The sequence below is a fragment of the Bicyclus anynana genome, chromosome 26 (assembly GCF_947172395.1).
Source record: "Bicyclus anynana chromosome 26, ilBicAnyn1.1, whole genome shotgun sequence".
In the NCBI taxonomy this organism is placed as follows: Eukaryota; Metazoa; Arthropoda; class Insecta; order Lepidoptera; family Nymphalidae; genus Bicyclus; species Bicyclus anynana.
The window spans coordinates 664048-690723 of NC_069108.1; the positions used below are offsets into that span (position 1 = coordinate 664048).

At 36.9% G+C, this 26676-nt stretch overlaps 1 protein-coding gene across 2 annotated transcripts in view; it reads left to right on the forward strand.

The window, feature by feature from the left end:
* The first annotated feature begins 6325 nt into the window (after positions 1-6325).
* Positions 6326-26676, forward strand: part of LOC112045687 (protein slit) — a 142527-nt gene continuing 122176 nt past the window's right edge. For both annotated transcript variants that reach the window (XM_052889563.1, XM_052889564.1), the window contains exon 1: positions 6326-6463. The gene's annotated coding sequence lies outside the window, so the exon portion shown is untranslated. The remainder of the gene's footprint in view (positions 6464-26676) is intronic.

Below are 26676 nucleotides of genomic sequence, written 5' to 3' on the forward strand. Positions count from 1 at the left end.
TAAAATGCACACAACTGAAAAGCTGGAGGTGCATGCACCGAACCGGATTCGTACCTACGCCCTCCGAAATCGGAGGCAGAGGACATATCCACTGGGCTATCACGTCTCTTCTCAATTTAAAATTACAAACGAGCAGTTCAATTTATTTGTAAAAATTGTATGTAAACTATAGATTATTTGCACTGTTTATGGCAATTCCCAGCGTATTTTGCACAAAGGCTGCTCGCATAAATCGCCGCACATTTTTATGGTGGCGATAAATTCCGACAAAATGGCCGCCGCGCGTCAGCTGTCGCACGCAGCGCGCGAGCGTGTTGGCGCCATAACTCAGCTTTACGTTTACGCAGTACAACGGTTGTGGAGCAATTTATTTATTTGTTTAATTATTTATGATATAAAATCATCATTATCTGATTATTTTAATTGCTTTTAGGGCCTGTAAAGCTATTCAGTCTCGTTGTTTTGAATATGACAGTGTGTGTCTCTACATAGACTGTATTGTCTATGGTGTGTATTTAGCTTTCACACAGACAGGTCATCTAATCCTAGATCTATATGCGGGTGGGAGTAGGGGCCTAGAGGCTTAGCCGCATTGGGCCAATAGTCCACCACGCGATGGACTATTGGCTTAACCTCTCCCATTCTGAGAGGAAATTCGTGCTCAGTGGTGAGCCGAATATGGGTTGAGCGCACGGAACACGACGGTGTCGTAGCCGCTTCAAATACAAAATTCAAAAACGAATACATTCTCGAGTCAGTACGACACGAAGCGTTGCATTAGTAACTTTTAATATTATTCTAGAAAAATGACGTCTTATGTTTTAAAATATATTTTAAAAACCGTTGTCAAATACTAAAGAAATAAGATGGAGTTTTTTTTATTGGTAACGAATAATAATTATTGATTATATTACATTACTTTACGTAAATGCTGTTAAGTAAATAAAATTTTGAAATACAATTATTGAAAAAAGGATTTTCATACTCCTTCTAACAACTTAGCCCGCTTCTATCTTAGAGGCTAACTTGTAAAGAATAAAAAAAAATCAAGCGAAAGCTCCGAAGCTTTTCGCTATAAGACCATTGACTGAAACACATATCGGAACAATAATAGTTGACTCAATACAATACATGGCGGTATAAATCTCGTGAGCAGCTTTGTCATTTTCAGTTTTCACCAGTTCTAAAACTAAGGACCTTAAATCATCATTCAATTGTTCAGTCACTGAACCTGACAATATTATTACTCCCTGTATTTTACCCTACTTTTCACTTTTTCTTACACTTTTACCCCACTTTTTAACCGACTTCCAAAAAGGAGGAGGTTCTACGTTCGGCTGTATGTATGTTTTTTTTTTTTTTTTTTTTTTTTATGTATGTCCAGCGATAATTCCGTCATTTGTGGACCGATTTTGAAAATTCTTTTTTTGTTTTGAAGGGTTTGATTCCAGGGTGGTCCCATTTTTTTCATGTCAGGATCTGATGATGGCATCCTGGAGAAATTGAAGGGAACTTTCGAAAATCGTAGGGACGGCTAGTGCGTTTGTTAGTGTTTCCATAAGGTATTTTAAACCACTACAATTTTATGAAGGTTTGGAGTTGGTCTGATGATGGAGCCGAAACACAGACGATGGAACTCGTCAACGATTTACAGCAGGTACCTTTTGTTTGGGCTTGATTTATTTGTATTGATGAGTACTTTCCACCTAGATGAGTTGTGACTGTATTAAGGGTCTGATGATGAAGACGAAGGACAGTTAAGAGAACTCCTCAACGGTTCACAATAGCTACCTTGTGTTTGGACTTGATAAATTTGTATTGATGAGAATTTTCCACCAAGATGAGTTGTGACTATATTAGGGGTCTGGTGATGAAGACGAAGGACAGTTAAGAGAACTCCTCAACGGTTCACAGTAGCTACCTTGTGTTTGGACTTGATAAATTTGTATTGATGAGAATTTTCCACCAAGATGAGTTGTGACTATATTAGGGGTCTGGTGATGAAGACGAAGGATAGTTAAGGGAACTCCTCGACGGTTCACAGTAGCTACCTTGTGTTTTGACTTGAAAATTTTGTATTGATGAGAACTTTCCACCTGGATAGGTTGTGACTGTATTAAGGGTCTGGTGACGAAGATGAAGGAGAGTTAAGGGAACTCCTCGACGGTTCACAGTAGCTACCTTGTGTTTGGACTTGATAAATTTTATATTGATGAGAACTTTCCAACCATATGGATTGTGACTGCATCGGAGGTCTGGTGATGAAGACGGAGGACAGTCACCTTTCACGTTTTTCTGAATATTCATATTAGGTGTGGATAAAGGAGGAGTGAAATTTTGTATATGAGTTAAGGAAGTATTTTTAAAATTGGGATTTTAGGACTTAGATACTTATTATAAGAAAATAACTTTTCATTTGTGTTCACACTCAGTAGGTGTGCTAACACTAAAAATTAAAAAATAAAAATTTTAATAAAAAAAATTCAACCGACTTCCTACTCGAAAATTAACCTAAACTAAAAAGCAAAAAATAACATCTTACCTATATGCTACCTTCGGATCAGTTTGAAGGCGGTGCCAAGCCAGTGATGTTTTAATTTAAGCCGTTTAAATTACAAAATTTCTGTGGTTGTTTCAGAAACGGCTTTAATTAAAACATGACACTGGATTGGCACCGCCTTCAAACTGATCCGAAGGTAGCATATAGGTAAGATGTTATTTTTTGCTTTTTAGTTTAGGTTAATTTTCGAGTAGGAAGTCGGTTGAATTTTTCCCCATTTCCATCAGTCAACGTCGCGCGCACAACGCATTAGGTATTTAGATATTATGTGAATATTATAATTTCTGAAAATATAAGGCGTTTTGGCACAAAAAAAAATTTTCAAACTGTTATAAAGAGTGTTCTATTAAACTCAAAATTCTTACACGTAGGTAGAGGTTTCTATAATATACTAGCGGACGCCCGCGACTTCATCCGCGTGAAACTCGATGTAACCTTTCAAATATCCTTACCCAACTCTACCCCTATCCTACCCCTACCCTACCCCTACCTTACCCCGTACCCTACCCTACCCTACCCTATACTACCCCTATCCTACCCTTACCTTTTCCTGAATTTTCTTTGCTAAAAACCTCTCGGAGCCCGAGACATTTCCAACGAATGCAAAACTGTGGAAATCGGTTCGTGCGTTCTGGATTTATAGCGTCAGAAAGAAAAACCCGACTTATTTTTATATAGTAGATTTAATGTAATAGGAGATCGGTGGTAGGCGTCCACATATCCGCATCGTACGTATCTGAAGCATCGCATTAAACTGATTTTTAGTTTTACGATAGATAAAATCTGTTCGATGCGATACGTTCGATATATTAAGAATATTTATCCTTTCGATATAATAAGAATATTTTATATTATTACATCGCATCAAACGCGATACGTCTTGGACGTACGTACGTAGAATGCGGTTATGTGGACGCCTTTAATGAGAATAAGTTAAGAGAAACCGGTAAATGGCTCAAGTATGCCTCTCTGACAGAGAATTACATATTTGTACCTTTTGCCATGGAGTCGCAGTGCCAAAAAAAAATTACCGTGGCTAGTTGCCTCGACTGTTGACAGAAGGGCTTGCTTAATTTTGCGCAAAGGATCAGCCTGGCTGTTCAACGAAATGCAGCCAGTATTCTTGCCACCATTCCACGTGGACATTATTTTTATAGTAATTAGGATAAGTTAGCCTATAAGTTTCTTAATGTATAATTTCTCAATAATATAAAATATTTACATAATACCTATCTATTGAATATAGGCATCCACATATCCGCACCGTACGTATCGGACGCATCGCATCAAACGGATTTTTAATTTTTTTTAAATGCGATCTGTGCGATACGGATCAGTAAGTGTATTTTTATGACTTTCTATTTAAAGAATACACTACATCGCATCAATTGCGATGCGTCCTTTAAGTAGTATTCGGTTATGTGTACGCCTACCATTAATGATAAATAAATAAGTTAAGAGAAACAACAGATGCAAAATATAGTCCAATCTAAATATCAGCTTTTGTAGTAAATATTAGATTTCAAAAGAACCGTGATAGCCCAGTGGATATGACCTCAGACTCCGATTCCGGAGGGTGTGGGTTCGATTAGACTAAATGCACTTTTAAGAAATTAAATATCACGTGTCTCAAACGGTGAAGGAAAAACATCGTGAGGAAACCTGCATACCAGAGAATTTTCATAATTTTCTGTGTGTGTGAAGTCTGCCAATCTGCATTGTGCCAGCGTAGTGGACTGATCGCTTAACCCCTCTCATTCTGAGCGGAGACTCGAGCTCAGCAGTGAGCCGAATATGGGTTGATAATGATGATGATGATGATTGGATTTTAGGCTTTGTTTATTTTGTTTGTTTGTTACGATTTCATTTAAAAACTACTTACTCAACGGATTTTTTTTTTAATTAAACATGTACTCAAAAATTCTTGAAAATTGTTTCAAAATCAAGATCAAAGTTTGATCTTGATGCTCGGTGTCGACCAACATTGCGCTTTCGAGTGGCAATGGGCGGGGCACATAGTTCAAAGAGCCGATGGACGTTGGGGCCCCAAAGTGCTGGAATGGCGACCCCGCACTAGAAAGCGCAGTGTTGGCCGACCCCCCACCAGGTGGACTGACGACATCAAGCGAGTCGCAAACATTCGCTGGCTGGAAGTGCCTACAAAAGGCCTATGTCCTGCAGTGGACGTCCATCGGCTGATGTGATGATGATGATGTTTATAATGTCTAAGGACTACTTAATATAAAAACCATATACATACAATTACGTACGTTAAAAATTTAGGTATTTTCTTTCGTTTACCAATTGCAAGCAATCACGTCCGGAAACATTTCCTAACACCGAGAATCGAACTCAGAACCCGTTTGATGAGTGACAGAGTGCACTGTCCCCGTCCCGCTCTAGCGCGCGTGTGTGTGTAGCGCCCTTTGATGTAACACGACTCCTTGTGAAAGGCGCGCGCCTGTGTGCGGTATACAGGTATCGCTTTTTGTGTTGCTGTGCTTTATTGCTTCCCCTAATTTGGGGTAAAATATTATAAGCATTTATTTTCGTCATAAGCACGTTAATGTAACATAATAATCAATACATATAATTAAAATTTAAGTATCTGTCTGTGAATTCAATTTAACTTTGTTTTTTCAAGATACTAAAATCATCAATATTTTTTAAAGTATTTGTCTGTCTTTTTGTTTGTTTTCATATCTCTGGGACGGCTGAACTGATTTTAATGGGACCTTCACCGGAAGATAGAGGAAGTTATGGAGAAAAAATTAGGCTACAGGAAACGGAATTTCACGCGTATGAAGTCGCGGGCGTCCTCTTTTAATACATGTGATTTTAAAATTAAAATCAGCCTATTTGTAGTGATTCCTACCTAGGTTCCACTAGTCCTACTTCCTACTAATATTATAATCGCGAAAGTTTGTATGGATGTTTGTTTGGATGTTTATTTGACTGAAATTTAGAATGGAAATAGATTTTACTCTGGATTAACACATAGGCTTTTCATCCCAGAAAAATCCATGGTTCCCCAGGGATTTGTGAAAAACTAAATTTCACACGGTCAAAGTCGCGAGCGTCCGCTAGTTATTTATAAATAAAAACAGGGTCGTTTTTGTAATACATGCCATTGCATATGCTTTATTTTTCTTTTTTTCCGTTTACTTCACACCGACAAAACTTACTGAATTTATATCAAACTAGGTTGAAAAATTGACCAAGTTTTTGATATACTAGCCACAGAAATGGCAAGTTCGATAATATGTACAGTATATGAATTATTGATTACTCATAATAAGTTATTAACAGATATAATTTGATATTTATGTCAGAGCAAAATGTCAGTAAAATAAATAATGAGAGAATAATATTATCAATATTAATACTATAAAGTAGTAGTAGTTTTAATTTAGAAAATCATACTGTTCTAGTAGGATAGAAAAGTAAAATGGCAGTCATATATAATTGCTAGATATTTTGTAATAATTATATCCAAAGAAAACCACACCAGCACAACCACATGACTGAAGTAAAACTTCTTTAGCTCTCTCTATTTTAACATCCGTCTGCCTCACCCGAAAACACTTTTCATAATGTATTCACAATTACTCTCCCCAAGTCAAGCGTGCGTAAAGAAGTTTTATTTCCAAAAAACACAGATTTAGTTTAGGGGTAATTACAAGTGGTAATGATCGCTTACGAGTGGGCCACACCGGGCTCCCAAAGTCTCGACAAAACAAAATTCCTGCCCCCAGTTCGCGATCAGCTTTTACTCGAGAAAGTTGTGCGTCGGACGCCGTCGGTTCCGTGCCATCACACGTATTTTGTGAGTTTCTAGTGTTTTACAAGTGTTTATTGTGATTAAGCTACAACTGAGACCTCTTTTCGCCTATTTCCTGAATGGTGAGTGATATTTTTATTGCCTCTAATGGTTTCCAATTGAACTTATTCGAAGGCTTTAATTAAATACCGCGGCGTAGCTACGTTCGTGCTTTTAGCGTTGTCAAAATATTAATATAAAGGTTCCTTGAATTGAAGGGGGAGTTTATTTTGTTTGCATTTTTTTTCTACAGGACGTATGGATACCGATCTTTGCCTATCTAAATCGTTAGTTTGACGTACTGATGTATTTTTTTGACAAGTCAATCATTATTGATTACCTATGAAAAGTGGAATTTTTTGTTAACTATGACAACCCTGGTATAATTTGAAATTAAAAAAAAAGATTACAGCCATTTTAAAATCTAACTGTACTTTTTAAATTTAAATTCTATGCGTTATGTTCTACATTTTAAATAATAGGTAGGTTAATTTTATTTTTAAGAATGAAATAACTATAGCAACTAATTAATTATGTTTTTGCCAGACTATTTTCTCTATAAAAACCGCCATTTGATTTGTTGTGTTTTATAAGAGTTCAGATTCCTAAATTTTTGATCGAAATCACAGTTCCTACTTGACTACTATGCAATCATTTAAACATTTAGACACCATATAAATAAAAATTAATAGTACAACTCACTATTCAATATAATATGTATCCCATCCTGTGGTTAGCAGGTTCAGCTTCGAACAAGGAGGTACAGGGTTCGATCTCGAGTCTAGTCAACAAAAGAAATACATCGTTGAGATTTGTCTTACTTATTATCAGCCTGGAGTTGGGAAGTTAGTGGCAGGTACAGAGTAACCAGAGTCTTTACAAGCGACGTACTGAAGCCGGTCAAACCCATTATGAAAAACAAACGTCCCGCGTCTCCTTGGCATATACAAACTTTTTTCATAATTTGTATTTAAAAATTTAACACTAAAAACAATTACCTACGTTAAATAATATAATAAATCAATAATTACCAACAAAAAATACTCCATCTTACCTATTTCTTTAGTTTTTGTGAATAGTTTTTAAAATAATCGAGAATGTACTACTTTTTGAATTTTGTATTTGGAGCGGCTACGACACCGTCGTGTTCCGTATGCTCCATCTGTATATTATTGATTAATCTGTGATGGCAGGTCCACTCCCTTGCCTCAGAGAGCACGTAAAGTTGGTTCTGTCTGATCCTTCATCAGATTTGTCAGTCTGCCGTCCTGTTTACTATGAATGGGAGGGAATAGAGAGTGCACAAGTGTTTATACAATATCTCCTTCTTAAATGGTTAATCTCAGCATGAGATTGGCCGCTGAAAATTCGGTTGGAACTGTACCTATTATCTAAATTCTAGACTAATATGATAAAGAGGTAAGATTTGATTTTTTGCTTGTCTCTTACGAAAAACTCAAAAACTAGTCGATCTACTTTAATTATTTTTTAACATTATAAAGCTTATAAACTAAATCTTCAGCGAGTAACATAGGCGATATTTTATCCCCGTATTCCCACGGGGACGAGAACTATGCGTTCAATCTGTAGTGAAAATAAAATTGAGACTTGCTTAGCCAAGCTCTTTAAGAGTGTGATGTGGAAAAAAAATTCTTGACTCGGGACTCGAACATCGGTCCTGCCCTGCTCCGCAACCCTGATAACCTAATTTCAGAAGTCACAAATTGTTTATGAACATTAATTCCATTTGGACATATTGTTCAGATTTTTGGCAGAAAACTGCCGTGTTTAAGCCAAAAAATGTTGTTTACTGCCAAATCTGTTTTCGAATTGAACTTTCGAAAGTATGGAGTACGGACTTATATTTAGCTAGACGCCGTCCGCTCATCCAATAGTCACAGCTTATCTTACAAAGACAAAGGCCTTCTCCGAGGAGTTCCACTTGGTTCTATTTTGTTTTTATTATACATTCTGGTCCTGATATTTTCTTTTTTTGATCATTCCCATCTCTTCAGTTACCACTATTTCTTTTGTTATACATTGTTTTTGAAGTCGGTTAAAAATTAAACGGAATAACCGGGAAACCCATCAAGGCGCGTAATAAGATTATATTATTGTTTATTGCTTGTATATAATCCCATTAGTGACCAACCTTGGAAGGGCGAATTTTTGGAATTTAGTGTGTGACCAGATCTTCGGAATTTCATAAAAGACTAGCAGAACTTCGCGGTTCCACCCACGTAGGAATATGGAGATACAGTGTAGCATATCTGACTGCCTGATGCACAATCAATATAATGGGGATTAGGTTTGAATATATTGATTTTTATGATACATTCGGGTAAATAAGGTCAATTTTAACTAATTTATACATAAGAAGAAAAAATTGTCTGAATATTTGCAAAATAAATGAGATTATAAAATTTCAAAATCTTTCAAAAAAAAATTATCGTAATTAGCTGAAAATTCATACAGTTTTAGCTTGCTTACATTAAATGTGACATTTTTTAATAAAAAAACTATAAACATAAACGCACAAATAACAAAGATATTAGTAATTTTGTTTGAAAGCAATTACAAATCTAACGATCATTACATTACCTACGACGTCATTAGTTCGTGCCATTTTGTATGGGGTGTTTTTCAGGGATCCTGACCATTTAAATCCCTGTAGCTCCGAAAGTGTGATCGCAGATACCCTGTTACTTTTACAAAATTGCTTTACTATTAGCATACTCTTAATTTATATACAATTTAACAAACTGTCATAATCTCTATTGTCAATAGAAGGATAAGCGTATGTGGCTTAGGTATGTGAGGTATTATTTTCAATAGGGATGATGACAGTTTTTTAAATTCATACTAATATTATAAATGCGAAAGTAAGTCTGTCTGTCTGTCTGTTACCTTTTCACGGCTAAACGGCTGAACCGATCGAGATGAGTTTTAGTATAACGGTATATGGGGTCTTGGAAAACATAGAGTACTTTTTGACCCTAAAATAAAAATAGAAGGGGGTGAAACAGGGTTTGTATGGAAAGTCCTTAATTTTTAGAATTACAGTTTTAAAAATTTATTTATAAGTCTTGAAAAAATACGAAATATAACGTGATTCAATTTTTTTTTTTAATTCAACCCCTAAAGTGAAATGGAGATTGAAAGTTTATATTAATATACACGCGGACGAAGTCGCGGGCGTCCGCTAGTTGTATATAAATTAAGAGTATGCTAATAGTAAAGCAATTTTGTAGAAGTAACAGGGTATCTGCGATCATTACTTTCGGAGCTACAGGGATTTAAAGGGTCTGATTTGCGGCGCTGCCGCGGTTCCCTGAAAAACGCCCCATACAAAATGGCACGAATTAATGACGTCGTTGATTCGCTGATCGTTCGTTTCGTTCAAACAAAATTACAAATATCTTTGTTATTTGTGCGTTTATGTTTATAGTTCATGTATTAAAAAATGTAAGGGAGTTAAAAATTTATGAATTTTCATCTATTTATGATAAAATAATTTTATTATACCATTCTCGAATCTCGTTTCAAACTTTCGCTTCATGCGGGCTAAATGCATGGAATAGTTTAAATGGGCTCCAACTAAAGTATGTACGTATATATAGATCTCCTACCTACCTAATTTCAGAATTGATCTTTGATCTTAATATTTGATTGAATTTAGTTCACGGCAACATATAAGTACTCTTAGACATGAGACGAATATCTTAGCATTCCATGGATTCACCGTGCGGGTGCCGGGTCCATCGCGTGGTAGAGAGAAAAACTCCAAGCAAAGTCTCGGACTTGTGACTATAGGATGTAGGGTTAAGGAATTCCTTGACGATCGATCAACACTCCCCGTTCTCTGCTCGTGTTGTTCTCCCTGCCGCCAAATTTGGTAAGATCCTATCAGAGCAGCTTTATTACTAGCAGCACTTCTAGAGAGACCAAGGTCTTTAAGCAAGTTATAGAGAGATTTTGCTGGTAATCCTCTCGCACCTACTTCTATGGCGTGCAGACTAACTACATAGCCATTTTTAGTTAGTTCATTTGTTAGGTCATAACAGCACATCTAAAATCGATTTCTTCCGCATAAAACCCTCCCCCAACGTACCTCTAACCTACCCCTATCCTACCCTAAGTATTGTATGTCCGTCTCCTGATTCTAAGCTACCTCTCCATCAATTTTCAGCCAAATCAGTCCAGCCGTTCTTGAGTTATAAATAGAATAGCACGACTTTCTTTATATATGTACCCATTTGTTTTTTTTTTATTTAGGCTTGTAGAACGAAAGTATTTTTGTATGTTACGAATAAATTCAAAACTACTGGACTGACGAAAAAAATGACGTCCGGTGAACGTGTGTTGGTCGCTATATGCATGACATCATGCCGATCGCAAGCGCACTAACCACCACAAACAGCGATTGCCACGATCACGCCAGGTGGGGGGGGGGGGGCGTAAAACCCGAGTTTTGGTTGGACGGTATCTATATAGGGGGGGAGGGGAAGCTATACTTAAAGTAAGTAAGTAAGCGCCCTTAAGTATAGTGCGCGCGCCCATTAGTTTTGAGACCACGACCACGTCGTTAGATCGATCTGTTCTTTATTGACACTAGTCAATGAATCAAAATATTCGCATGTTTGTATGTAAATAGTATATCTTATCATGATATTTGTTAACTGATAATATACGTGGGAAAGTTATGTTACCACCCCGCTATACGTTGTCCTCTGTGGCGTGCATAAGGCTTTTAAGAGCGCGCAGCGCGTCGGTATGATATGGATAAAATTCGAAGCGCAAACGAGACGCCGAATTATGACTTTCACGTGAGTGAAATTACTTCATACATACATAATTCGGCTACTTTTACCTAACTGCAAGTAAACTAAACAACATAACGAAAAACAAAATGGCCATGTTCAAGTTATATACCTAATTTTCTATACAAAACAAAAATTTAAGAAAATAAGTTTGCTTTTCCTGAGATTGAAAGCAAAATGTGAGCAAAACATGTATTTTTCAAAAAAATAATCTATCGAGAAAAGTTTTACAACTTGTGTATTTTGTATAGTCATAACGAAGCTAACACTGAAATATCATTTACCCAAATATCAGGCTCCTAACTTTTCCAGAATCTGAGATCCAGAACCATTTGTAACCACCAAATTACATATTGCACACTCTTAACAAGGCTGTCACGGACTTGATTTTTAACCTTTCAAAAAAAGGAGGAAATTAAGTCTACCTATTTTGTATATATCAAGAAGTATTTGTATTTGAAATATCTTCAAAAACTCGATGCTTCTATAATAGCCTTATTTATTCTAGATCTAAACAGCGTCTGAAGTCTAGACAGGAAATTACACCTAGATTGACAAAGTTTTAGCTCTTTCAAGCTTGGAATTTATCTATAGGAAGTTTTGGATGGTGATAACAAAATGTTGGTTGGCTAAAAGCTTTACTACATTCTTGGTCTTTGTGTATGGATGTTTTGGGTTCGATTCCTGGGTTGGTCTATGTAATATTAGGCTTTTCTTTTTTTTCCAAAAAAATATTTAGTAGTAGCTGTAGAATGTAGATACATTTTTTTTAATATAGTATTTCCCATAATTTATGTTGACGAGTCCACTCATAGGAGAACTGCGTAACCAATATTTTTCTAACCGAAATATAAAAAAAATATTTTTTTTTTTGTTTTTTTTTCATCATTTTTTAGCCCTTATACAATGAAGTCGATTAAAAAATAACCATTACATTAAATTATACAAAGATTCAGTCAAAATTGGCCGTTAAACTTTTATTGGCAATAAACATAGCGATCGCTTTAACTAAAACATAAACCACAAAGTTATATGGAACTCCATTAGACCCTCCCACTCTCCCCGTGGCGACATACACGTACTACATAAGCGAAGAGACGGTGGGACGATTTCAGCAGGTAAATGAACATTGTGAAAATTATATGAGAGTTCCACAGTTTTCCTGGGAGTGACCTTTGATTGTAAACTTCAGTGGGGTGCTCATATAGAAAAACTGTGTGGTAAACTTAGCTCAGCGGCATTTGCAGTGAGAAAAATAAGACAGTTTACTGATGTTGATACAGCTAGACTTGTTTATTTTGCGTACTTTCACAGCGTAATGTCTTACGGTATTTTATTGTGGAGCAAGGCTGCCGATATACAATCTATATTTGTACTTCAAAAAAGAGCAATTCGAGCAATATATCAACTAAAATCACGCGAGTCCATTGGAGACCTTTGGATCAGATTCCACCTTCACACAAAAAGTAAAACTATAAGAAATTGTAAATTATAATACTGTATGATTTTTTAAAAAAAGCAACTGTTGAGTTTCTTGCCGGTTTCCTCTCAGCAGAACCAGCCTTCCGAACCGGTTACAAGTTCGCCCTTGACTACAATCTCACTTGATGGTAAGTGAAGATTCAATATAAAATGGAAGCGGGCTAACTTGTTAGGTGTTGGTTGAAAATCCACACCCCTTTTTTTGGTTTCTAGACGACATCGTACCGGAACGCTAAATCGCTTGGCGGTACGTCTTTGTCGGTAGGATGGTAACTAGCCACGGCCTAAGCCTCCCACCAGCCTAAAAATTGACATATATAATCATGATGAACTTCCGCAAAGTAAAGCCTGCTTCTATCGAATATTTAAAAATTGACAATCAAAAATTACCTCTGCCTCCGATTCCGGAGGGTGTGGGTTCGAATCCGGTCCGGAGCATGCACCTCTCACTTTTCAGTTGTGTGCATTTTAAGAAATTAAATATCACGTGTCTCAAACGGTGAAGGAAAACATCGTGAGGAAAGCTGAGAATTTTCTTAATTTTCTACGTCTGTGAAGTCTGCCAATCCGCATTAGGCCGGCGTGGTGGACTATATGGCCTAACTCCTCTCATATGGATTGTAATATAAGCCTACTCAAAAAAAATACAATTTTTTTATTTTCAATTTAATTGTGCTAGCTCTTGTACTATTATCAGTATTTGAGCAAGCGCCTTAATCGATAATTTATGTAGATTGAATGCGCATCACTATTTGAACAGGTTATCTTCACGCCGCAGCGTCAGCGCGTAGTGATGTCTCTCAAACGTTATCGATATTCTGTCATACGTTGATTGATTATGATGTACATGCATAATGCATGAGTGCAAGCTTCAATAACGAGTAGGTACAAATATATAAAACCTCAATAGCTCAATTGTTAAAAGTTGGGTACGAAGTCGAAAGGATTCGTGTTCGATTTCGGCTGGATTATTGTAGTTAAGAGCAAAAGAGAGTATTGATCATGTTTAAAAGACTATAATATTATTAACAGCCTATTTTATCAACTACTTAACTAGGTCCCCCACCGTGTAAAAGAGGGGATATGGAGCTTAGACCCACCACGCTGCTGCAATGCGGTTGGTGGACTAAGACTAAGCCTAACGACTATTATTGATAGTAACCAAAACCGACTCATCATGCGCTTTGAAAAAAACACTGATTGTATGGACCACTTCTTAACTCCGGGCTGAGAATTTATATTGATAATTTTTTTTAAAGAAGAATATTGTTTACTTCGTTCTGAGAGTTTATAATTGATCATTATTTTATAAAGAATAGGTCAATATTTGGCAGAAAACGATATTTTCTACTATTAGACATGTTACGTGCTTACAAAATCAACGCAAAAAGTAATCCGAATTTAGTTACTCCACTGAGCGCTGACATGCACAATAATTTATGTAGGTATATATAGTTTTTACACGTAAAGTATTATTTGTTTAAATAACTTTCGTTGTTTACTATGCGAAATTTAGACAAATAAGCGCCTGTGTTCGTCTCAGTTCCGACGCGCAAGTGAATTAACTAAGAGTATAAAATCTTTGTTCACAGCCTGATCTAGGACTCGAACTTAGATTCTCGTCATCCGCGGGTAGAACACCAACGAGGCAGTTAATTAAGATTTAAAGAGCTTATTTTGATTTTTAATTTTTTTAAAACAAATATTAAATTATTTACTTAATCGATATCGCAAGCACATCACTAGCGCGCTATCTGCACACGGCGCGTGTTGCACTAATTGTTGTTACAACTGCAACATCAATATTAGCTTCACCAGACACGCTTAGCTCGAATTAGGATCACCTATACGTACAGCACTAAAGCCGTGATAGCCCAGTGGATATGACCTCTGCCTTCGGAGGGCGTAGATTCGAATCCGGTCCGGAGCATGCACCTCCAACTCTTCAGTTGTGTGCATTTTAAGAAATTGAATATCACGTGTCTCAAACGGTGAAGGAAAACATCGTGAGGAAACCTGCATACCAGAGAATTTTCTTAATTCTCTGCGTGTGTGAAGTCTGCCAATCCGCATTGCGCCAGCGTGGTGGATTATTGGCCTAACCCTCCACATTTTGAGAGGAGACTCGTGCTTAACAGTGAGCCGAATATGGGTTGTTATGTACATACAATGATATTAAATACTGTTAATGTTAATGTTAATTGTGCCAACGAACGTTATTTATACAAATAATACCTGAATATCATCTACAAAGTCGAGTTGTGTGTTCAGCAAATGTAAAAACTATAATCATCATTATCATTATCAACTCATATTCGGCTCACTGCTGAGCTAGAGTCTCCTCACAGAAAAAGAGGCCAATAGTCGATCGATCGATGACATCCAGTTGTAACAGGAAGTCGCTGGTTTTTTTTTTTTTTTTTTATTCTTTACATGTTAGCCCTTAACTACAATCTCACCTATTGGTAAGTGATGATGCAGTCTAAGATGGAAGCGGGCTAAATTGTAAGGAGGAGGATGAAAATCCCCACCCCTTTTCGGTTTCTACTCAGTATCGTACCGGAACGCTAAATCGCTTGGCGGCACGTCTTTGTCGGTAGGGTGGTAACTAGCCACGGCCGAAGCCTCCCACCAGCGAGACCTGGACAAATTAAGAAAATTTTAATCTGCCCAGCCGGGGATCGAACCCAGGACCTCCGTCTTGTAAATCCACCGCGCATACCACTGCGCCACGGAGGCCGTCAATTGGATGGTTGACCTTACAAGAACCCAATGTCCGATGAATGTCCAACGGCTTATAATGATGATATAACCCAAACCCAAAACCCTATATCAGCGTCCAGGGCTCAAAGCAATGACCATAAACCCAGGTGAAGGCAATACCACCCTGATTTTAATTTAGATCATTAAGTAATGGGCGATGAAATATATTTTATAGCCTTTAATAACCCAACCCTACGGGGTGTCCGCAATAATTACTAATTTATATACAGGCTGATCCTTAGACGCTATAAAAATGATTCATTGATTTTTCTAAAAAAGTATTTTTTTTTTATTTTAACGACAAGGTTTTTTTAAGAATATTTTCCACATTTCGAAAAATATTACTTACCCTCGAAAAAGACAGAGGTTAGATATATTCATGTCATCATCATCATAACAACCCATATTAAGCTCACAATTGAGCACGAGTCTCCTCTCAGAATAAGAGAGTTTAGGACTTAGTCCACCACCTGAGCCTTCTTATGAGGCCCATAGTTAGCGACCAAGTCTCGGAACCATAGGTCATCACTGGCAACACGCACTGTTCGAAGACCTTTGTCTTCAGGCACTGAGGAATTTTCGACGAAAAGATATCGCGAAGTTTTCCGAGCTGAACCAATTACTTAAGAAAATATAAAATTCTAAAGTGACGTCGGTAATAAATAAAGTTCACATTTTTAAGCCCTGTCGCGAAAAGAGGGTTTTAATAAGTTTGACGTGTCTGTCTGTCTATGGCACCATAGCTCCCAAACGGATGAAGCGATTTCAATTTAATGTTTTTTGTATTATAGGTGACTTATGTGCGAGTGTTCTAAGACATGTTTCATGAAAATCGGTTGAGCCGTTTAAAAGTTGTGGGGGTTGAAAGTGGAGAAGAACAACCGAATGTCTGCAAATCTACTCGAGTGGGGTCTCAAATGAAAGCGCACTGAAAGAGAATATTGATGACTTGATCGAGTGTGTAATTAATAATTTCATGACATTCGGGGGGTTTCAATTTTAATTAGCCTATTTTGACACACTACAGAATCACTCCTTACAGGGAGATATATAGCTTGGGGTCACCACGCTGTTGCTGCAAAAAATTCAAAATTCTTTTATTTCAATTAGGCTTAGTTTACAAGCACTTTTGAAAGGTCAGGTATATGTCAATTTTTAATTTAATCTAATGGTGGTAATAATAGATTAAAATTAAAGTTACAAGGGTTCCAAACGCGCCTCGGTCCGAGAAGAGCCCACAACAAACTCAGCCAAAGTTTATTTTTTTGTTTACCACCATTTTACAAACTTATTTAAAACTATGCACACAGACGTATAATACAGTTTAGCACCAAGCTTTTTAACCGGACTTCAAAAAGGAGGAGGTTCGCAATTCGGTCGGTATTTTTTTTATATGTATGTACACCGATTACTCAAAGACGCCTGGACCGATTTCTAAAATTCTTTTTTTGTTTGAAATGGTATAAGTCCCCATTTGGTCCCATTGCCATCATGTGAAGATCTGATGATGGAATCCTGGAGAAATTGAGGGGAACTTTCGAAAATTATATGGATGTCTAGTGTGTTCGTAAACTTTTCCATTTAGTACTTTTAAGCACTACAATTTCATGGCTTAGCACCGCCTTCATACTGATCAGCAGGTAGAACATATTGTGATGTTATTTTTCGCTTTTTAGTTTAGTGGGCACGTTTTTAGGTTTTGAAGTCGGTTGTATTTTTTTTATTAAATTTTTTATTTATCATTTATATACTCACTAACACTATAATAAGACTTTACTAAAAGCTTGAGTTTAATAATGTTCTATTTCATTCATCCCCTCTACCAATCCATCCGATCAAAACTTACTCGATTAGTAGTTAAAAGTAAAATATCGCCTTCATAATTATGAAATGATAATGAGTTTCTCAAATAAACAGGAGTATCACGATAAGTACACGACCGGGAATGGAACCCGCGACCCCGGGGGCCGTAAATTAATTCGCGCCGTCAACTCAATTGATAAACTTGAATGAGTTACGTCAACTAAGATTCAGCAGCTGATTGTCAGATGCGAATCTTCGTGACTGCAGATTTTTTGAATCTATACTAATATTATCAAGCTGAAGAGTTTGTTTGATTGAACGCGCTAATCTCAGGAACTACTGGTCCGATTTGGAAAATTCTTTCAGTGTTAAATAGCCCATCTATCAAGGAAGGCTATAGACTATATTTTATTCCCGTATTCCTACGGGAACGGGAATTACGCGGGTAAAATCGCGCGGCGTCAGCTAGTCTATACTAATATTATGAAGCTGAAGAGTTTGTTTGTTTGAACGCGCTAATCTCAGCAACTACTGGTCCGATTTGGAAAATTCTTTCAGTGTTAGATAGCCCATTTATCGAGGAAGGCTATAGGCTATATATTATCCCCGTATTCCTACGGGAACGGGAACTACGCGGGTAAAATCGCGCGGCGTCAGCTAGTAAGTAATAATTAGAGAGCAGTGGCAGCTCAGTGGATGTGACCTCTGTATTCGATTCGGAGGGCGTAGGTTTGAATCGCAGCATGCACCTCCAACTCATAGGAAGCGGCTAGGATATGTAACTCTCTCCCAAAGTCACTATTTCCTAAATCTTACAACCGGCATCTTTAAGACGAGAGTGAATAGGCATCTTCTAGACAAGCACGTTCCACCTTAGGCCACATCTACACTTACCATCAGGTGATATCGTGGTCAAGCGCGAACTTATTCCTTATAAAAAAAATAAAAAAAAGCTTTATAGCTATGTGCATTTTAAGAAAATAAATATCACGTGTCTCAAACGAAAAACATCGTGAGAAAACCTGCATACCTGAGAATTTTCTCAATTCTCTGCTTGTGAAGTCTGCCAATTCGCATTGGGCCTGCGTGGTGCACTATTGGCCTAACCCCTCTCATTCTGAGAGGAGACTTGTGCTCAACGGTGAGCCGAATTCGGTTCGCTTTTGACGGCCTTCGTGGCGCAGTGGTATGCACGGTGGATTTACAAGATGGAGGTCCTAGGTTCGATTCCCGGGAGAGCCGATTGAGGTTTTCTTAATTGGTCCCGGCAAAGACTTATCGCCAAGCGATTTAGCGTTCCGGTAGGTACGATGTCATGTAGAAACCGAAAGGGGTGTGGATTTTCATCCTCCTAACAAGTTAGCCCGCTTCTATCACTTACCATCAGGTGAGATTGTAGTCAAGGGCTAACTTGTGAAGTATAAAAAGTTAAGTAGTAGAAGTACGGGGATAAAAATTGTTACTTATGTATATGTTTCCTAACGAAGTTTTTCCTTCACCGTTTGTGTCATGTGATATTTAATTTCTTAATCTTATTAAAATGGACTGAAAAGTTGCATGCCCCGGACCGGATTCGAACCTACGCCCTCTGCATCAAAAGCAGCGGTCATATTCTGGGCTATGACGTACATAGCAGATAAGCCAAATGACCATACATCAATAAGTCATTGCTCAAACGAATTAATTTCAATATAACTGCAGTAGTTGGATCATTAATTATGTCGTAATCAACAGACGTTATTAATTACACTGATTGTTTGTAACTGGTTTACAACTGTCTGTGTGTTTTATCTATATTGAAAATTTAATTATATTAGCCTACTTTCGAAAAGGAGGAAGATCTCATTATATACGAATATAATATAGGCACGTCACAATTGAGCCCTGATAGCCCAGTGGATATGACCTCTGCCTCCGATTCCGGAGGGTGTGGGTTCGAATCCGGTCCGGGGCATGCACCTCCAACTTTTCAGTTGTGTGAATTTTAAGAAATTAAATATCACGTGTCTCAAACGGTGAAGGAAAACATAGTGAGGAAACCTGTATACCAGAGAATTATCCCAATTCTCTGCGTGTGTGAAGTCTGCGAATCCGCATTGGGCCAGCGTGGTGGACTATTGGCCTAACCCCTCTCATTATGAGAGGAGACTCGTGCTCAGCAGTGAGCCGAATATGGGTTGATGACGACGTCACGATGAATTTAGTACATGATATCAATTAATTAATTAATTGATTAAATCATTATTATGTATACTTGTACAAGTAGTCCGGATTTTAAGAGTTGTTACTCTTAAAATCCGGACTACATGTGTGTTCTTGTGTTCTCAGCAACAAGACTGAAAGGAGACTCGAGCTCAGCAGTGAGCCGATTAGGTTGATAATGATGATGATGAGGACAGAATTTACCCTGGCTTCCGTAGGATTTGTGCAAAACTGAATTTCAAGCAGATGAAATAATCTTTCGATTTTCGGGTATAAAACAAGGTTATGTTATTCGCTGATAAAGTAGCTTTCCATTGGTGAAAGAAATTTTGAAATTGATTCAGCGGCTAAGCCACATAAGCGTAGCAAACAAACACTAAAACATTTATAAGATAAAAAAAAATAAAAGATTGTGGAAAAACCCATAACTGTTGTTTATCTTCCACGGAACCCTAAAATCCAAAAAGAAGTGAGACATCAATATTTCTGAGTCGTTCGACATGACAGGTCAATATTGACCGATGACACTGCATAGTCTAAGAGACAGCTGTCACAATTCCTGTTTGTTTGTACATTTTAATATCATGAATAGTGATGATATTTGTTTTTATAGTGAATGAGATGTTATTCGATCCCCCATATTTGCCTTTTTAGTCCCATTTTAGTCCAATGTTATATTTTTAGTACCATTTTAGTTCAATGTTATATGTATATGTAATTGTTAGTCTATGCTTCGGATCACGAAGTCCTGGGTTCGAGTCCCGATTAGAATTTTCTTTGTGTAACTCTCAGTGCAATCAGCCCGGAGTTATCGGTGTTACACTCTGTGTCCCGGACAACACGTTAAGAAATCATTAAGTGATCTAAAGTAATATAGGTAAAAAGCTATAAAGATATAAGATTAGACTTTTGTTTATTAGGATTAAAATTAAAATTTACTTGACCGATTTTAAAAAATATTGCATCGTTAGAAAGCTAAATCTTTGTCGAGTAACAGAAGTTATATTTTGTCCCCGTATTCCTACGGGAACAGAATCTACACGGTTGGAACCGCGGGGCGTCTGCTAGTCTTTCATAATAATAAAAAAAGTAACTTTTGACGTGCAGTCCTAGGTTTCTTTTTTCCCATATTTTTTGTTAATTTCTGTCCCCTGGGTAATCAGCTAGCGGGCTCTTGGCATATGATTCTGACCTGAGAGAATATTTTTTGGTTGTCGCTGTAGTAAGGTTTCACGCATACGAGCCACAATCGATGGCTTGCACAAGACTCTTAAGTAGGGTAGGCACTAAACATAAAAAGTATACAAAATGGGAATTTTTCAGTCTGCCAAACCGAATTGGGCCAGTGTGGTGGACTATTGGTCTAACCCATTTCATTCTGAGAGAAGACTCGAGCTCAACAGTGAGCCTAATATAGGTTGATAATGATTATGATCATATTAAATTCGATATGAATCAACTACCCTACTATTAATGATTTTAAACTTATTTCGTGGTTGTTCATTATGAATGTTATTTAAACGGGTACATACCACGATAAAACGACGAGATTTTTATTATCGATATTTCGACCCAGTTGCATGGATCGTGGTCACGACGGGACTGAAGTTGCGAGATGCGAAACTGACAGCAGAAGCGATCTCTCTTTCTTGTTCTCTTTTGTTCAATTTTTCATTTTGTGTTTATACTGTCTACCCTAGTCAAATACCCTGTGTACGCCACAAGGCGGGCGTGGCTCGTGTGTTCGGCGCCTTAGACCCAGGGTCGGGTTTATCAGCCGCTGTTTGCCCTCCGTATCGACATTCGGTGCACAATACACTTTCCGGTTCGACGTGTCAATATTTGGTAGGACATTTTATTGGGAATGTGACATTCCATGACTGCGATACCCAGATCTACCTCATTTTATGAAGGACTAGCTGACGCCGCACGGTTACCCGCGTGGTTCCCGTTTCCGTAGGAATACGAGGATAATATATAGCCTATAGCCTTCCTCGATAAATGGGCTATCTAACACTGAAAGAATTTTTCAAATCGGATTAGTAGTTTCTGAGATTAGCGGGTTCAATCAAACAAACAAACAAACTCTTCAGTTTTATAATATTAGTGTAGATTAAAGTTCGTCAACCCATGCTCCTAAAATGAGTAAGTTAGTACAGTAACCAATTATGGAGAACAATCCATAGTTAGCTTCCGTCCAATAAGTTATGTTGGTTTTTTACGTGTACTACCGTTTGGAATAGGTTCAAAAAGATCATAAAATGTATTAAAAAGAGAAAAATCAATACATAATAAAATCGGAGTATCTGTCTGTGATTTCGAAATAACTGTTTTTTTATGTCCTTATAATTATTTACATCATAACAAAACGATATAAATGTTGTATGTCTTGTCTATTTACCGGGCTACTCGTTGGAACGGCTGGACTAATTTAAATGGGACTTTCACTGGGTGATAGTATAGGTTATTGAGGAACTAGTTCCTTTTTATCTTGAAATAATGCATATTTTATTCCTGCGGGATTTGTAAAAAAATTAAATTCACACACAAATAAAAAAAACATCGCACAACGCCCGTAAAGAAATTTTCACTTCAATAATACTTTCTGACTAGTATAAAAATCTTTTCATCGAAATCTTAGTTCCTGTAAAAAAAAACAATATCTCCAATCTCTTAATGTTACCTCAAATTCCCACCACATCCGAAGTCATTGGTAACCCAACCAATTTAGATAAAGATCACATAAAACCCGCCCACAATTAGTTAGTAAGTCATCGCTATCTATAATTAACAATAAAGGCCCGGGTGAGGTGCCTTGGCGCACCCCAAAACGATAAATCATAGAAAAAATACCTTTAGAACGTGGATGGAGAAAATAATTTGGCTTTGAATTAAATTATGATTTAGTTGGATTCTAATTTTTGACGATGCGGCTTTATGTAATTGATATTAGCTGAAAATCAAACTTAGGTACCAGCACTTGCTCCAGTTTGACGTTTAATGCTTTTTATCGAAGATATGCCTCGTATATATTTTTTTGTAAAGTTGCAATGTAAAACGTACCTAATATTATTAAACAGGTTTGGTTGACTTTATCCATCCACTGAACGACACTGAGTTAGTAAATAATTTACCTCTTCTGTTTGCTTCGATAGTGACTAACCACATACCACATGCACATGCAAAAGTTACTGCCAAGCGACTCGGGGCTACAAGAGGCTTTAACTCAAAAGGTTTTCTTATTAGAAGCTTTCACGTAGATACTAAATATAGTAAAGTATAGTTCCTAATAAAACACCCTGTCGTACTCCCATCGAATAAATCATACGAGCAGAAGATTTTAAATTGTGACCACGGTTAAAAAATGTTAGATCATAAATTCAAGATAAACGCCTTTTTAACCGAGCGTTGACTAATACATTATGATTTAACCGTTCCGATAAAATATTCTGATCAACACTGTCGAATGCTTGTGTAGATACGATTAATTAATGTATATACTTGAATTTTTTGGTATTTAGTTTTTATCAAACAAAAGTGTAAACCGAGATGTTGGTATAGTGAAAGTACAAAACCAGATTTTGGTACAGTGAATACAATTACTAAACGTTTAAAAAGATGATATGAAGTGTCATAACACAAAATTAGTTCTTATACTATTTGTAAGGTCCGTTTATCTATGATAATTGTAGAAACTATTGTAATTATCGGGACGAGAAATATAGTAGAACAACGTTTTAGAAATGGGTGAGCTACAAATAATGTAAGGTTATGTCATTATAATATTTTTAATTCAGGTTGTATGTCCTTTTACATAAAACCTGAATTAAAAAAAATATAAAAAATGTACAATTGCATTGCTATACGTCGTAAAGTTAAGTCTACTTAACTGTACATACGCCGCCACAAGTTAACCTTGTTAAATAGATCGAACTTATTTACGAGCTTCGAATGACTTCATGAATTTATGGTATTTAGATGAACAGTAATGTTATTTGTGCATTTGTCTGTACAATTAGATGTAATGTCATTATCGATGCTGGCGGTTCGAGCGTTTGGAAGTCCAAGTGTACCTTCCCTTAAGTAGTTATGAGCCGTGATAGCCCAGTGGATATAACTTCTGCCTCCGATTCCGGAGGGCGTGGTTTCGAATTCAGTCCGGGGCAACTCTTCAGTTGTGTGCATTTTAAGAAATTAAATATCACGTGTTTCAACCGGTGAAGGTAAACATCGTGAGGAAACCTGCATATCAGAGAATTTTCTTAATTCTCTGCGTGTGTGAAGTCTGCCAATTCACATTGGGTCAGTGTGGTGGACTATTGGCCTAAGCCCTTTCATTCTGAGAGGAGACTCGAGCTCAGCAGTGAGCCAAATATGGGTTGATAACGAGCGATACGAAGTAGTTATCACTTAAAAAATGTTTTTGTTAGAATTACCGCCAAGCGATTTAGTGTTCCGGTACGGACTTCATACTAAAGGTCGAAACGCGAGCTATACCTACACAGCTCGTACGTGGGGTGATCGTGGGGTGAAGACCGTTGCGACTGTGCCGCGGTGACGAACGCAGTGTATTGGATTTTTTAATTATGACGACTAGGAAAAAAGTTATTATTTTTATAAAGTTTGATTAATATTTTGTATTCTAAAGGCATAATTTAATAAATATATATATAAATAAATGCTTAAATAATAAAATTGTGTAAATATGTAAAATGACGTAAACGTTAATATAATATTATTAAATAATTATTTATTAACTTCTTCATTTAGGTTGTTTTCTTTGATTATTATGTAATACATAGATTTAAATCTTATGACATGTATGTTTTGTATACCTGTATTTTAAGGTAATAAAGAAGTTACGTAAAGAAGTTGTTTGAATTTAACAACATTATTGTGTTGCTCATACTTTAATGTATTTGAATAAAAAAAGTAAAGAGCCAGCTGATATCAATATACCTATCCAGATTTTTTTATTAAACTACTAGCGAACCCGGTCAATCTCAATTTGTTTTTTGTAGTTCCTTCCCTACATGCCAAGTCAGGGTCAATTTTTTATCGTCTATTCTATAGTGTGGGGGTATCGTTATCGGTATTTTTGTACATTACATAAGGGGTTAAAGTGCTAACATAATCTACGGAACCCTACACTGCGCGTGGCCCGACACGCACTTGACCATTTTTTTATTATTTGGTCACCTAGTGTGGTGGTAATAGATAGATGGCATCACCAAAATAAATATATGAAGGTCCTTCAAGATCATTGATTAGTATCAGCCTTATTTAAATCTACCAATCAAAAAACAACACGCATTTTATTGATCACTTCCTATTTTACTACAATTTACAAAGTATTTTATTTATTTATTTAAAAAAAAGTATATTTACAATCACATAACTAAATGGAAACACAAAGTTGGCAAATGTAATTAAAATGCTGGAGGCAGGCAGCCCTATCACATGTTTACGGAGCGCGCGGCTGTAGGTATTTATTTCAAAAATATGGCCGAGTTATTATACTGCTTGTAATATATCTACTGTGACGATGTCGAGTAGAAACCGAAAGCGGTGTGGATTTTCATCCTCCTTTTAACAAGTTAGCCCGCTTCCATCTTAGACTGCATCATCACTTACCATCAGGTGAGAATTGAGATCGTAGGGCTAAGGTGTAAAGAATGAAAAAAGAATTAAAAAAAAAATTAAACTCTAAACCTTAATAACCGCTACGTACTAACCACTAGACAAAAGAGTCAGTTACTTTGAAAGTAACGAAGGTGTCAACCTCGTCAAATCGTACGGATTCTTCGTTATAAGGTTTCCAAGCTTAAACCCTTTAAGTCCTTTTGGCTTTTTGCGGTTAACCCTTCACCGCAAAGCCTATATAACACAAAAGTACGGTGGCTTGAAATCTGAGATGTCCTAGATTCAATTCCCACCTTCAAAAAAGATGTCAAAATTCTATAATTTTTGAAACACATTTGAAACGTTGCGTCAGTAAGGTAATGTTATTAGATAATAATTAGTCGGAAACTTAAAATTAAAGTTACAAGGGTTCCGAACGCGCCGTGGTCCGAGAAGAGCTCACAACACACTCAGCGAGGGTTTTTTTTTGTCACCATTTAAACAGTTATAAAGTGCATCTATGTTCATTTTATTTATTTAGAAGATTTATTTACGTCCAAAATTTTATACGGGCAATATCAGATTTTTGTTTGTTTGTTACGAATAGGTCTCTGAAACTACAAGGCCTATTTAATTTTTTTTTCCCTACGCTCAGATATTGCGTTTCTGACAAGTCAGCGATGTAACATGACAGAGAAAAACAAAAAAGGAGGTAATAGGCTAGTTGACACTTTTTTTTAATGATCTTAATTCATTATCGTACTATTAGATTGAAAAAAAAATCATATTTTTTTATGACGTGACATGAAAATTTTAGTTTTTAAATATATTTTTGACAATGCGAGCCAAAACGCTTGTCGGCCACGATGGTCCATACTTCAACTGTTTCATGACGTCACATAACAAATCCCTTACAAACGGAGTGACAAAAATATTCGTTAACAATTAGTTTGACGTTTACATTGTGACGTCACAAAATGGCCGGCAGCGTTTTTGACGTTTGGAAAATCGATTTAATTCGGACCCTTATTTCATGTACTATTTGATATAAGTCAACTACCCCATTGAATTATTTGTCCCATTCGCAAAACGCTGTCAGAAATCCCTGAGCGGCTGGAGTTTAATGGAAAAGCTACATTAAATCTTTATCATGTAAAGCCGTGAAGGAGTTGTGAGCCGTGATAGCCCAGTGGATATGACCTTTGCCTCCGATTCCGGAGGGTGTGGGTTCGAATGGGGTCGGGGCATGCATATACAACTTTTCAGTTGTGTGTAGGTATTTTAAATAATTAAATTTCACGTGTTTCAAACGGTGAAGGAAAAACATCGTGTGGAAACCTGTATACCAGAGAATTTTCTTAATTCTTTGCGTGTGTGATGTCTGCCAATCCGGATTGCTCTCGCTCTGAGAGGAGACTCGAGCTCAGAAGTGAGCCGAATATGAGTTGATAATGATGATGATTCCCACGGGTATAACAACAGGGAACAACTAGTCAAATTATAAATCTATTGAATGTAAATAAAACACAAAATTATCTTCAGCTCATTAGAGTAGAAATGACCCCCGCCTAATACGTTTTTTACCTCACCCGGGATCGAATTCC